The sequence below is a fragment of the Schistocerca piceifrons genome, chromosome X, assembly GCF_021461385.2.
Source record: "Schistocerca piceifrons isolate TAMUIC-IGC-003096 chromosome X, iqSchPice1.1, whole genome shotgun sequence".
In the NCBI taxonomy this organism is placed as follows: Eukaryota; Metazoa; Arthropoda; class Insecta; order Orthoptera; family Acrididae; genus Schistocerca; species Schistocerca piceifrons.
This window is the reverse complement of record NC_060149.1, coordinates 571,222,737-571,235,499: the sequence shown is the minus strand read 5'-3', so window position 1 is coordinate 571,235,499 and position 12,763 is coordinate 571,222,737.

The window sequence follows — 12,763 nt, the reverse complement described above, 5'->3', positions numbered from 1 at the left end:
GCATGTCAGGAAATGTTCATCTATGTCTACTACACTGTGGGCACGGTGGCGTTTCCGTCATGTGAAGTCAGACTTATCTGGTGGCGTTCCTTACATAGTTCGCCACTGCTCGTTCGCAGACGTGGTATAAGCCCAAGGCCTCCACGTCTACTAGGGAAGTGAGGGTTTCCGACTTTAAAAAGCAGTTCTGTGCTCACGGAGTATTCGAATGTCGCCAGGATTCGGCGCACCATCATCACCTGCACTGGAAGGATCTGAGGATGATAGTAGATGAGAGAAGCTTGGTAAGTGTTGGCAAAGGTGACACGTTGGATTTTTTCTAGTGCCCTTAAGGTGTAGCTTCGAACACTCGTATTACTCATTTGCACAAGTCTGCAGCAGAATGCCTCCGTGCGACTAACGTCGAGGCGCAGATTATTCCCTGAGGTACACAAGTACGACTCACGACCTGCCCTGACAGCTTAACGTAGGTTTGGAATGTAGGAGACGTGTTACTGGCGGAAGTAAAGCTGTAAGAACGGGTCATTAGTCGTGTTTGGGTAACCCTGTTGGTAGAGCACATGCCCGCGAAAGGCTAAGGTACTGAGTTCGAGTCTCGTTCCAGCACATAGTTCTGTTCTGCCAGAAGTTTTCAAGACTTATTTGATTTATTCAACATCTGACCCAAGACAATCTATTAAAATCAGTGTTTCATTTACTCACACTGATGTTTCAGACTTGTTTAGTAAGTACAGGGCACTGTTTGAAATAGATTTAGCAAGGGCAAAAAGTTTTGAAGCGTACGGTACTGTGAAAGACGATGCGCAACCTCTTGATTTTCGCGCACGGCCTGTCCCCGCTTCTATACGCTAGCAGGTTGCCCAGGAAATGCAAAGACGGAAAGACAATGGGGTTCTCCAACCCACTTCTGCAAGTCAATGGACGTCGCGCTTGGTCATTCTCAGGAAGCCTTCAGATGGCTTACGTCTGAGTGCTGATTGTAAATCAAATGTAAACTTACAAATTGTGGCGGATTCGTTTCCTCTTCCACGTCCGGAAGTAACTGATGAACAGACAGGGACAGGGCAGATACATTTCAAAGATTAATTAGTGTGAGGCATATGTACAGTTACCATTAGTCGAAGCAATAGGTTGTGATAAACACTCATCACGGCTTGTTGCGGTTTCGCAGGCTACTGTTTGGAAGTGCTTCAGCTTCTGCAAATTTTCAGCGGTTCCCGAAACACTTAACAGCAAAAGTCTATAGCGTCCCCAGTGAAATAATACGAAAAGACTTAAACAGTATTTATAAAGAAGAGACATTTAAAAATTGAATAATATATATTTTTATCATGTACCCGTAAAATAATAATTTCTCTGTGTAAGTTTCGAGTGCAAAGAAATATAACAAAATGATCTAAAGAGACGACAAGATACGCTCTTTTGTTAATTTTCTTAGTCGTCTTCACTTCTTCTCTTGTCTTGGTTGCGTGTAGATGGACATCTTGCGAGTGCTGGCAAATGTAAGCATATTTGTACTAATTAAGCACATAATATATTGATTTAATATTATTGTTCACTTTTAATTTGTAAGAGCTGATCTCGATTTCATGTACGCCTTCCTTTGAATTAACCTGCATTCGAGTAATTTACAGTTCAACAATCGCAGCGGCCGATGCAGCCAACGACGCCATTACGTGGCGATATTAACTTATAAAAATTAGCGGAAGCGAAAAACTCGCCCGCCATGAACATAATATACATTTTTCTCCAGAGCCGCCCGACGTTGCAGAAAAACGTAGCTTTAAGACTCTTATTTTCAGTACCATACCCGAGAGCCACAACCAGGACTCCGACTATGAGGCAATACTTAACGGATGTAAGAAAAAATACTCTCGCGCGTGTGTGTGGGCCGCAATTGTGATTAATAACTAAAGATTTTTTCATTTAAAGTGAGCTGATTAGCCGAGGAAATTAATATGAAAAGCTTATTCCATTGTTCAACTTATATGCTCATGTTTTAAGATTCAGTGAGTCTAACGTTCATTAACGTAACAAATAATTTATACTGAAGATTAATATTATTAAAAAAGGGAGAACTTCACAAAAGCGTTTAATTGTAAATCAAAATAAAATGAAATATCATTTTTATTAAGGCCCACCACGTAAGTCGGCAACAATCAAAATAATAATAATACACTCCTGGAAATTGAAATAAGAACACCGTGAATTCATTGTCCCAGGAAGGGGAAACTTTATTGACACATTCCTGGGGTCAGATACATCACATGATCACACTGACAGAACCACAGGCACATAGACACAGGCAACAGAGCATGCACAATGTCGGCACTAGTACAGTGTATATCCACCTTTCGCAGCAATGCAGGCTGCTATTCTCCCATGGAGACGATCGTAGAGATGCTGGATGTAGTCCTGTGGAACGGCTTGCCATGCCATTTCCACCTGGCGCCTCAGTTGGACCAGCGTTCGTGCTGGACGTGCAGACCGCGTGAGACGACGCTTCATCCAGTCCCAAACATGCTCAATGGGGGACAGATCCGGAGATCTTGCTGGCCAGGGTAGTTGACTTACACCTTCTAGAGCACGTTGGGTGGCACGGGATACATGCGGACGTGCATTGTCCTGTTGGAACAGCAAGTTCCCTTGCCGGTCTAGGAATGGTAGAACGATGGGTTCGATGACGGTTTGGATGTACCGTGCACTATTCAGTGTCCCCTCGACGATCACCAGTGGTGTACGGTCAGTGTAGGAGATCGCTCCCCACACCATGATGCCGGGTGTTGGCCCTGTGTGCCTCGGTCGTATGCAGTCCTGATTGTGGCGCTCACCTGCACGGCGCCAAACACGCATACGACCATCATTGGCACCAAGGCAGAAGCGACTCTCATCGCTGAAGACGACACGTCTCCATTCGTCCCTCCATTCACGCCTGTCGCGACACCACTGGAGGCGGGCTGCACGATGTTGGGGCGTGAGCGGAAGACGGCCTAACGGTGTGCGGGACCGTAGCCCAGCTTTATGGAGACGGTTGCGAATGGTCCTCGCCGATACCCCAGGAGCAACAGTGTCCCTAATTTGCTGGGAAGTGGCGGTGCGGTCCCCTAAGGCACTGCGTAGGATCCTACGGTCTTGGCGTGCATCCGTGCGTTGCTGCGGTCCGGTCCCAGGTCGACGGGCACGTGCACCTTCCGCCGACCACTGGCGACAACATCGATGTACTGTGGAGACCTCACGCCCCACGTGTTGAGCAATTCGGCGGTACGTCCACCCGGCCTCCCGCATGCCCACTATACGCCCTCGCTCAAAGTCCGTCAACCGCACATACGGTTCACGTCCACGCTGTCGCGGCATGCTACCAGTGTTAAAGACTGCGATGGAGCTCCGTATGCCACGGCAAACTGGCTGACACTGACGGCGGCGGTGCACAAATGCTGCGCAGCTAGTGCCATTCGACGGCCAACACCGCGGTTCCTGGTGTGTCCGCTGTGCCGTGCGTGTGATCATTGCTTGTACAGCCCTCTCGCAGTGTCCGGAGCAAGTATGGTGGGTCTAACACACCGGTGTCGATGTGTTCTTTTTTCCATTTCCAGGAGTGTATATTAAATTACGACGGCCGACTGACGCGAGAAGTCCCTTCGTGTAGAAACCGTTGGGACAATATTGTAGTCGTGGGTCGTAAACCTGCTGAACATTTACAAAACGTGGAGTGCTTCTTTGAAGTTCTTTCTGTGGCTTGCTTGCCTCCACTGAGAAATGAACTACTTACGTCTCATAATTAAAGCACAGGACATTCATCCTGCTACATCGCACTTGCCTACGATTAAAGATCTGCCGGCTCCACCTAACAGTAAGGAGCTTCAATCAGTCATGGGGAAGCGCACATATTATATCAAATTTATTGATAACAATGGGAAATATGTTGTATCGCCCCATATGTTGCGCCAGAAACATTATCATTTTGTGTGGTCAAAAGAACGCCAGAACGCATTTCAGCAATTGAAGGACGCATTGTTACGTCATCGATGTTTATTTTATTTTGACGCAGCTAAGCCTGTCATTTTAGCTGTGGATGCATCGGAGCTGTGCTGGCCGATTACAGTTGTTCTTATAAGAAACCTATTGCTTTTACCGTGAAAACTTTTAACAAAGCGCATTATAACGACAGTCAGCTTGAAAAGATGTGCTCGCCGTTATCTCTTGTTCTATAAACATACACCAATATTTGTACGGTCGGAAGTTCTATTTACTGACAGAAAATCGGTCTTTGAGGGCCTTGTTCAGTCCTGCCAACTCTCTCTCACCTCGGACAGCACAAAAATTGCAACTTTTGGACTCTGATATTGTCTAATTATCATTGTGAGTTGTTGTACAGGCCCGCAGCCCAACATAGGAATGATAACTTGTTGCGTCAGTTTCTGGTAGGTACCCACACAGTGTTACATTTATTGAAGAATCATGTTTGCAAATTGTCTCACAGGATTTTGAATGGTTTCAAAATTTTCGTCCAGATTTTCGGCGTGTAGCTCCAGCGACGGCTTCCGACGCCACTCTGCAAGTTGTATTACAATGCGTGTTCCATTGGTGACCTCACAGTTTGAGAGACACTCTACACTCTGTGACGCATAGTTTTTTTCCGCATCGGCATGCACTGTCCGTACGATCAAGTGTTCTGCTGTTGCATACAGAGAACGGTGGTGTGAGTGTTGTGATTTGTCCCTACAACTCGAAGTTTTGACTTTATTGTATCAAAGTCACTGTGGCATAGTTTGCACGAAGCAACTCACCAGACGTCATAGAAGTTGGCAGGGAATGGATGCTCAGATTGAGCAAATGACATCTCCCTGAAAAGTGTATGCGGAACATGAATCAGCTCCACCGCAACGCTGTTCTGAGTGGGCACTTCCATCCGGACCACGGCAACGCATTCATATAGATTCTGTGGGTCCATATTGGGACACCAGTGATTGATAGTGCTGGATGCTTGTAGTATGTTTCCTTTTGCTACCTCCATGACATCCACCACTGCTACTACCACGACATCAGCGTTCTCTTCTATTTTTTTGTCTTGAAGATCTTCCAGAGGTCGCTGTCTCCCAAAATGGACCACAGTTTACATCAGTCGATTTCCAAAAGTTTTGCGCCGCTAATGGCATATACCAAGTGACCACTGCACCTTTTCACCCTCAGTCTAAAGGGGAAGCGGAACGGTTCGCTCGAACGTTCAGTAGCCACATGGGGATACTCCATTCCGACCACACTCGGGAGCAGTCTTTAAAGATTTTTCTGTCCTCAACCCACTCCTTGCCAAGTGACAGGATGTCACCAATAATTTTGTTACACTGTCGTAGACACCGCACCTCCTTGCGTTTTCTGTGGCAGCAGCGGAATCAATTAGTTCTGCCAGGTCAGACAAAGTTTCAGCCGCAAGCTGAAGTCTTTCGGTAAGAAGCAGCGCTGGAAGCGCTGAGTCATTACGAAAACCGTCGGACGCTGTTCTTAAGCGTCCGAGGTTCTGCTGGGCTGCAGCGTTGTCCCCAAAACCAGCTGCTACTCGCTTCTGAGTTTGTCAGTGACTCAGCTTCAGATTGTTTGTTCATAGACTCAGCACATCACTGGCCTCCATAACAGCAGTCGCTTCCGCCTCTTCGTCAACCGAGGCCGGCACCATCTACTGTACCAATGGATGTCGACACCCCACTGACACCGCTATCGATGTCGCCGACGTCGGTGCCCATCCCGCAGCCTGAACCTATGTCCGTGGATATACCGGCACTGGAAGGTCATCAAGCCGCCCCCGAAGATCACTTCGCTGTTCAGCTGACCACAGAATCAGCGTCTCTGGATGCGGGCGTGGCCCTGTGACTGTTTTCCGGTCTGTGTTCCCGGTCACTCGCAAGACGGAAGCCAGGCTGCTGGCAGGGAGCTGTCATGTCCAAATTACACTACCTGACTCCTTACCTGCGTCCGCATTCAGTCCTTCCTCCCACCTTCGTCACATGCATCTGCCCTATTGGATGGAGGTTTGAGTGAGAGGAATGGGGTGTCGTCCAAAGAACGGAGTGCCAAAAAATGGTTGGCACCTCCCACCGAAACCACAGAAAACAATAGTCGCTGAGTGTCCCATCAACAAATGAGAAACACAGGCATAGCCACGCTTCCTGGAGCTTCGCTACGCCACCGTAATCAATGGTCTACTTTCGGCTGGGCAGAGGAAAGATCGGTCCCAGTTTGCAGTCACCGATCAGGACGACAGCATCGTCTTAGATATGCTGCCAATGTATTAAATGTCATAGGCAGAACTTTAATGTGAACATTATATAAATTATACATCAATAGAGGAGTCTTGTTAATTTTACCTGTATCAAGTGATACTTAAACATTCAGAGACAGCTATAAGTACTCAAAACTTCCATGCGGAAATGGATTGTTCAAGTTAAGTAAATTTTCATATGTATATTGTAGTAAAGTGAACTAATATTTTATGTGTTATCGTTACATTCAATTTTCTCCTCAAGCAAACCTAAGAATCATCATTGTATCGGCGATGTACTCGCATTTTCGCCCGGGACAACAGTTACCATTAATGAGATGTCACTCCTAACGCGAATTATACACAGATTGATGACATGCGTGCCTCCTGAGAACCTACCTAAAGTGCACTGCTTACATTGTTTAACTTACATGAAACTGATGCAATTCAATTACTTAATGTTGTTCCTTGAACTTCAATCATGTCCCTACACAGTGCCTTGCAAAACAGAATTACGGCTACACCAGAGAAGCTGTCTGGGCGTGCGTACTCTGTGCTACACATGTGATGGTGGGACAGATTTTTAAATTGCTATAACAGAAGAAAAAAAGGCTGTAAACCGTTTCGGATTGTATCTCGTTGTTATCCATTGCTAACCGTTTTGTGTGATTGGGAGAATACTCCCTGTACACGTTACTTAAGTGGTGTTTGTCTGTTTTAAGAACGTTTTTACCATTTGTGATTAACGGTCATGAGATCTGTGAACGTTTAGAGTTACTGAAGTTAATTGTGGACTAATCAAAGGGGCATGCAAAGGTTATTTCTTTTGTTGCTGAGGGGAAAAGATAGTAGTTGTTCACTGCATTGGCAACGCTTACTTGGGGCAACATTCATCTTGAGGTGGCAGGATGCTGTGATGCACATAGTCACATTTGGCAGATGATGCGGATGCATAACGGCCTCAGCTGGCTTTCCAGGGCTGTGACTAACCCGGTGACTTCGGTTACACATAGCCTCCATGGCATGTTAGCTGAAGAAGCTGCTTGACATGCTTGTCGCCCCGACACTTAGCTTGATATTGTTGTTCAACGAATCAACACATCAAGCTTATGTAGTAAAGTCTACGCCCGTGCCAACTGCTCTGTAACGAACATGACAATGTCCGACCTCATGTTGAGGCACACCGCGTGGCTGGCACATAGGGTGCTGGGCTTAGGTTAATGCAACCAGTTCAAGATTTCATTGTGATCCCAGACATAAAGACACATCTGTATCATGGTAACCAGCGGGACTAAGATACCACGTTCATCCCTCTGCTGAGACTATAAACCCCACACTTCCCTAAACTTATCCAAGAGAAACAAAGTGTCATCGTTCAAAATACGAACCTCTTTCTGCCTTTGTGCTCATACTGTTCCGAGCATCGTGCGCCTGAAGAACAGTAACTGAAGCAGAGTGAACAGCGATTAATTTTGGGTTATTCTGGAACTATTATTGGTGAAGTTATGAACTGTAGCTTATTTACCATGACTTATTCTGTGTGTAATGAGGTTGAGCCGACATCATTGTTTATTTGTCTATATATTATGTGATTACTGATTAATCTCGTTACATTTCTGGATATGCAATTTGATATTTTATTACTCAGACATAAATAACGCTCTCCACAGTTTGAATGGCTCTCTGTATGCCCGTCTGGTGTTAGTATCAGCTTAGAACAACATATTTCTGTAAGGTAGCTCCCTGTAACAGCGAAACTCTTGCCGATGGTCCTTTTTTTGTTCAAAAATGCTCCGATGTATCTCCGTGTTTGTTTTGGCTGGGGCTATCCACAAAATATTTGTACTCACAGGTGGGCAGTAATTAAAGGTGTACATGTGGCTGTACTTGGATCTCATTTTACGTTGTGTGCGTTTTGGGTAACCTTTCATCGTCTGACACAGAATCATGTGTCTGTAACATGGAGGAGAAGGTTCAGGATTAAGATTCAGAATTAACACTGCCACCAAAGACACTGGCAAAAATCTCTCCTCCTTGACAAGGAACGCCTTCGTGCAGTGCAAGATTCCGCTACTGATGGAGGGTCAGTGACTCTTCGGTGGCACTAGACGGATTTGAAGCTGTCACGCGTGAGGTAAAGCTTGCAATCGTTTCACAACGTTCCTTCATTCTCCCAGGGTCACGTTTTGCACCTAAAAGCTTTATTATATATGGGTTACGGCTATACATATACAACGCTGTCGTTCAAATCATGTCTTTCATTATACATCAGGTTCGCCCCCACCCCGTTACACCACCGGTTTGTCCTGTCGTTTCCTTTCATGTGTGTGTGTGTGTGTGTGTGTGTGTGTGTGTGTGAGAGAGAGAGAGAGAGAGAGAGAGAGAGAGAGAGAGAGAGAAGCATCTCGCAGGCTTCGATGGGGCTACAGCAATCGATATGCTATGTGAGTGCATTTCAGTATGATATTGTCCGCCCCTATAGCTGAGCGGTAAGCGTGACGGATTGCCGTCCTACGGGCCCGGGTTTGATTGCCGGATGGGTCGGGGATTTTCTCCGCTCAGGGACTGGGTGTTGTGTTGTCTTTATCATCATTTCATCCCTACCCGGCGCGCAGGTCGCCAAATGTGGCGTCGAATGTAATAAGACCTGCACCAGGGCGGCCGGACCTGCCCAGTAAGGGTCGTCCCGGCCAATGACGCCAAACGCTCATTTCATTTCAGTATAATGTTCAATCAGACAGCATTTTTCCACTCGATAAGAGTACGAAGCCTGCATTATAGTCGTTTTCACAACATGTTCTGTCAGTTAGCGTTCCTGCACAGTAAGAGATCAGAGTAGACTAGTTTCACCAAGAAGTTCTTTCCGAGACAGCAATTCTAACTAAGTACAAGTGTCTCTGTTAAAGTTCTAACGAGGTAGAGACGTGTTTCAGGTTATAAAAACTCGTCCTGCCTGCCGTCAAGAATCTGGTTGTGAAATCAGCCTCGTCGCTGCGCAGACCGCTGTACACCTCGCACTATTATCGGGTTTACCTTATTCACAATTTCACCACGTGTAATTTATGGTAGATGTTGGAGAATTATTACACTGTCTTCCTTGAAAACAGATTCATAAAATTTACTGAACAGTACCATTTCTATTACAGTTTTACGTGGGCTATTGAGCCTTGCTATGATACTAAGAGCGCATCCCAGAATCAATTAGATTTGTGTCGTCATAGGTACCTGGTTACAGCTCCGAACGATGCAGAAATACTGTGGAATAAGGCGCACTAGGATATTGTGTTGCCATTTCTTTTACTAATACAGCATATATTTCAGAATCCATACATCACATCTTCGTTTCACCTACTGATAATTTCACGTGTTCGCCGCATTCCATGTCTCTTGTATCACCCCCACTTACGATAGTCTTGTGACGAGCAACAGACATTTACTGATGATCTTATAATTGGATACTGTAGGGTTCTTTCTCCTTCTTAAGGGAAATGTACTGAATTCAGCCACATTTAAAGAGAGTTTTACTTCTTTTTACCAAGTGGGAGTAAAGTACAACTAAATCTATATTCCCGCGCAGTCATCCAGCAACAATACTCTCATGTTGACAGCAGTACCTCCAACTACCAATTAATAAATCGGACTCTTTAAGTTTGCTTCTTCAGCATCCGACATAGATTTCGCTTCTGTTGAAAAGTCGCTCCCTATAACAATGCACTAAGCCCCGTTATAAAACCAGTCACGATAATCACTAATCTGCGATTATAAGTCATAAGATGCATCTTGAGTATCATCGACAATGCAATACGGCGTTGAACATCTTCCGGAGTGTTTTCCGGTTGGCCCACTGTCCATCGCAAAAAAGAAACATTGTACCCCTTGGTTAGTAAGATACCTATATTTTTCCACATATGAAAATGATTATTGATGCTTTCATTGCTCTGTCTCCTGGTCTAGCGGTTCTAGGCGCTCAGTCCGGAGCCGCGCGACTGCTACGGTCGCAGGTTCGAATCCTGCCTCGGGCATGGATGTGTGTGATGTCCTTAGGTTGGTTAGGTTTAAGTAGTTCTAAGTTATAGGGGACTGATGACCACAGATGTTAAGTCCCATAGTGCTCAGAGCCATTTTACTCTGTCTCCATTCTCTCACTTGGAAATTTACCTGACTTTGCTCACCGTTAATTACAACGTAATCCCTCCGTCATTTTCGGTTTCCAACATAAAATACATGTTTTAACACGACTCCACCTTTTTGAGCTGACAAAGTCCACTGTCGTGTTTCTTCAGATTTTACGTACGCGTTCTGTTTTCTGCCTTCTGCTACAGCCTCAGTTTCCTGTTTATTTACTTTGATTTCTCTACAGTCCATTATCTGAGAGCGTGCAGGAAGCACCCTTCATTGTAACTATACTGCGGATGCTAACGTGATGTAGTTGTACTAACGCCAGTTGTAAAGCGTCAGAAGTTCCGGTAGCGCGCCGTGCTGCTACGCGAGTGAGCCATAAAACCTTGAAACCGTGGACCGAAGCGGCCTGTGGACCCACAAGTCATAATTTTGGTTTAGTGCGGTGCCACGCGCTCACAATGGCGCCTCCGCCAACCGTAAAGCCGGCGCGGCCAGCGAACGTCTCATCTCGACGCAAGTGTTATTACTACTATGAATTGACAAATTAGTCTGCTGGCCTGCGGCGCTGTCTCTGCGACAGCAGTAGGCTCAGTCGTCATTAACGTAGAGGAACTCCTGGCCGATTCAACAGGGGGTTCGGCGTTGCCGTGCCTTATTTTTCGAATGTATTTCAGTATCGCTTTGCTCTCTTGGCACTGAGAGTCCCCAAACCATTGCAATACACGAGACACTAAATAATTGAAACTTATTTAATAAGACTGATAAATCACTCCTGTACAATGGAGTTTGATCAATAATGCACAAAAATGATTAGAAACATTTGTTTTAGAACTGGGTCCGCCTTGAGAAAAACAGTTTTCTTTCTTTTCTTTTCTATTACCCAGACATGTTCAGCTAAAGTTTCAGATTCAGTAGTGGGCTTTTATTTTCCTTCCATTAAGCGAAAGGAAAAATATTTTTCACTGGTATTACACATAAAAAACTGGATTTCTTAAAAAGCATTTACAAACTATATAGACAGACAAAGTTTTGTGTACATACCATGGTACTACATTCTGTGGTTTCCTATAGGTTAGGCAACATACACAAAAATCCAGCACTAAAAATAGCCTACAGAAAAGATGACTCAGTACATAGAAAACTACGGGCAACCAATATAAAAACAAACACAACACATCTGGTGTTTACCATCAGACATGCTAGAACCTTAAATTAATTTACATTGGCCAAACAAGTAGAAGCTTTATACCAGAGACACAGATCACAGAAGAGAACTAAAAAGTAACAGTTGTCATTTTGCATTTGATGAACGGGAAAAACAGAGCAGCAGACGTTAACACCGACTTGAAAATTTTCAACTACAGCAACAGTCTCTCACAAAAACTAATAACCGAAGGAAACCACCAAATGTAAAAACTCACTGTACAAGGAAAACATTTAATAAACGTATACACAGGTCTTTGCAACGGAACTCTTAGTTCCCTGCCCTCAACGAACCTTCAAACAACGCCAACCTATAAAACACACACACAACAAAATCAGCACCCCCACCTACGTTCCGCAGCAACCAGCACATACCAGGACACCAATGCCACAGACACCAGAAACTATGGCTCTGGTAGATTCACCGCCGATACCAGCGCCTCCTCCTCTAATACTCCATGCTCAACTACACCACCAGCAATGCGTAAATTCTTTGGTACATACAGGATCTACCATCGGGCGGTAGCAACCATAACTCTACTTTTTGTTACTCCAGTGAGTCCCAACCACTGCCCACCGACACTATTACAAACTAAACTAACAGAGCGATGTTGGGAGCTAACGGATTAATAATATTTTCAGTATAATTATGATATATGGTACCAGCAGGCTGCTAATGGTACGACTCCGGTACTACAAAGAGATTTGATCCGTATGTGATTCAAAAACGTGATAATCCCACTTCATACAGCCCAAAATGGCATACAAAATCATCCATCAGAAATCAAGATCGCTTAAGACGAACAAAGAAAGCCTCCGACATTTTCTACTCTAAAACAATGTAGACATTTGTGCCATCACTGAAACAAACCACAGGCTTTCCAAACACATGTTAACAACAGTAACTGACTCCATCGGGAAAGCCTTTCTGCTGCTAGATGACTTTAACAGTCACCATGCAATTTGGGACTGTAGAAATGCTAACGCAATGGGAAAAATTGTAGTGGATGTATTACATTTGGAAGACCTTGTAGTAGTAAATGACAGCTCATCAACAAGAATAGCTCAGACAAATAATTAACGACGCAGTACACCTGAGCATAGCATCTGCTGCACTGTCTGCTGGAACATGTGAAGAAATACAGGATACCTTAGATTCGGATCAATTGCCAGTCCAGACCAAAT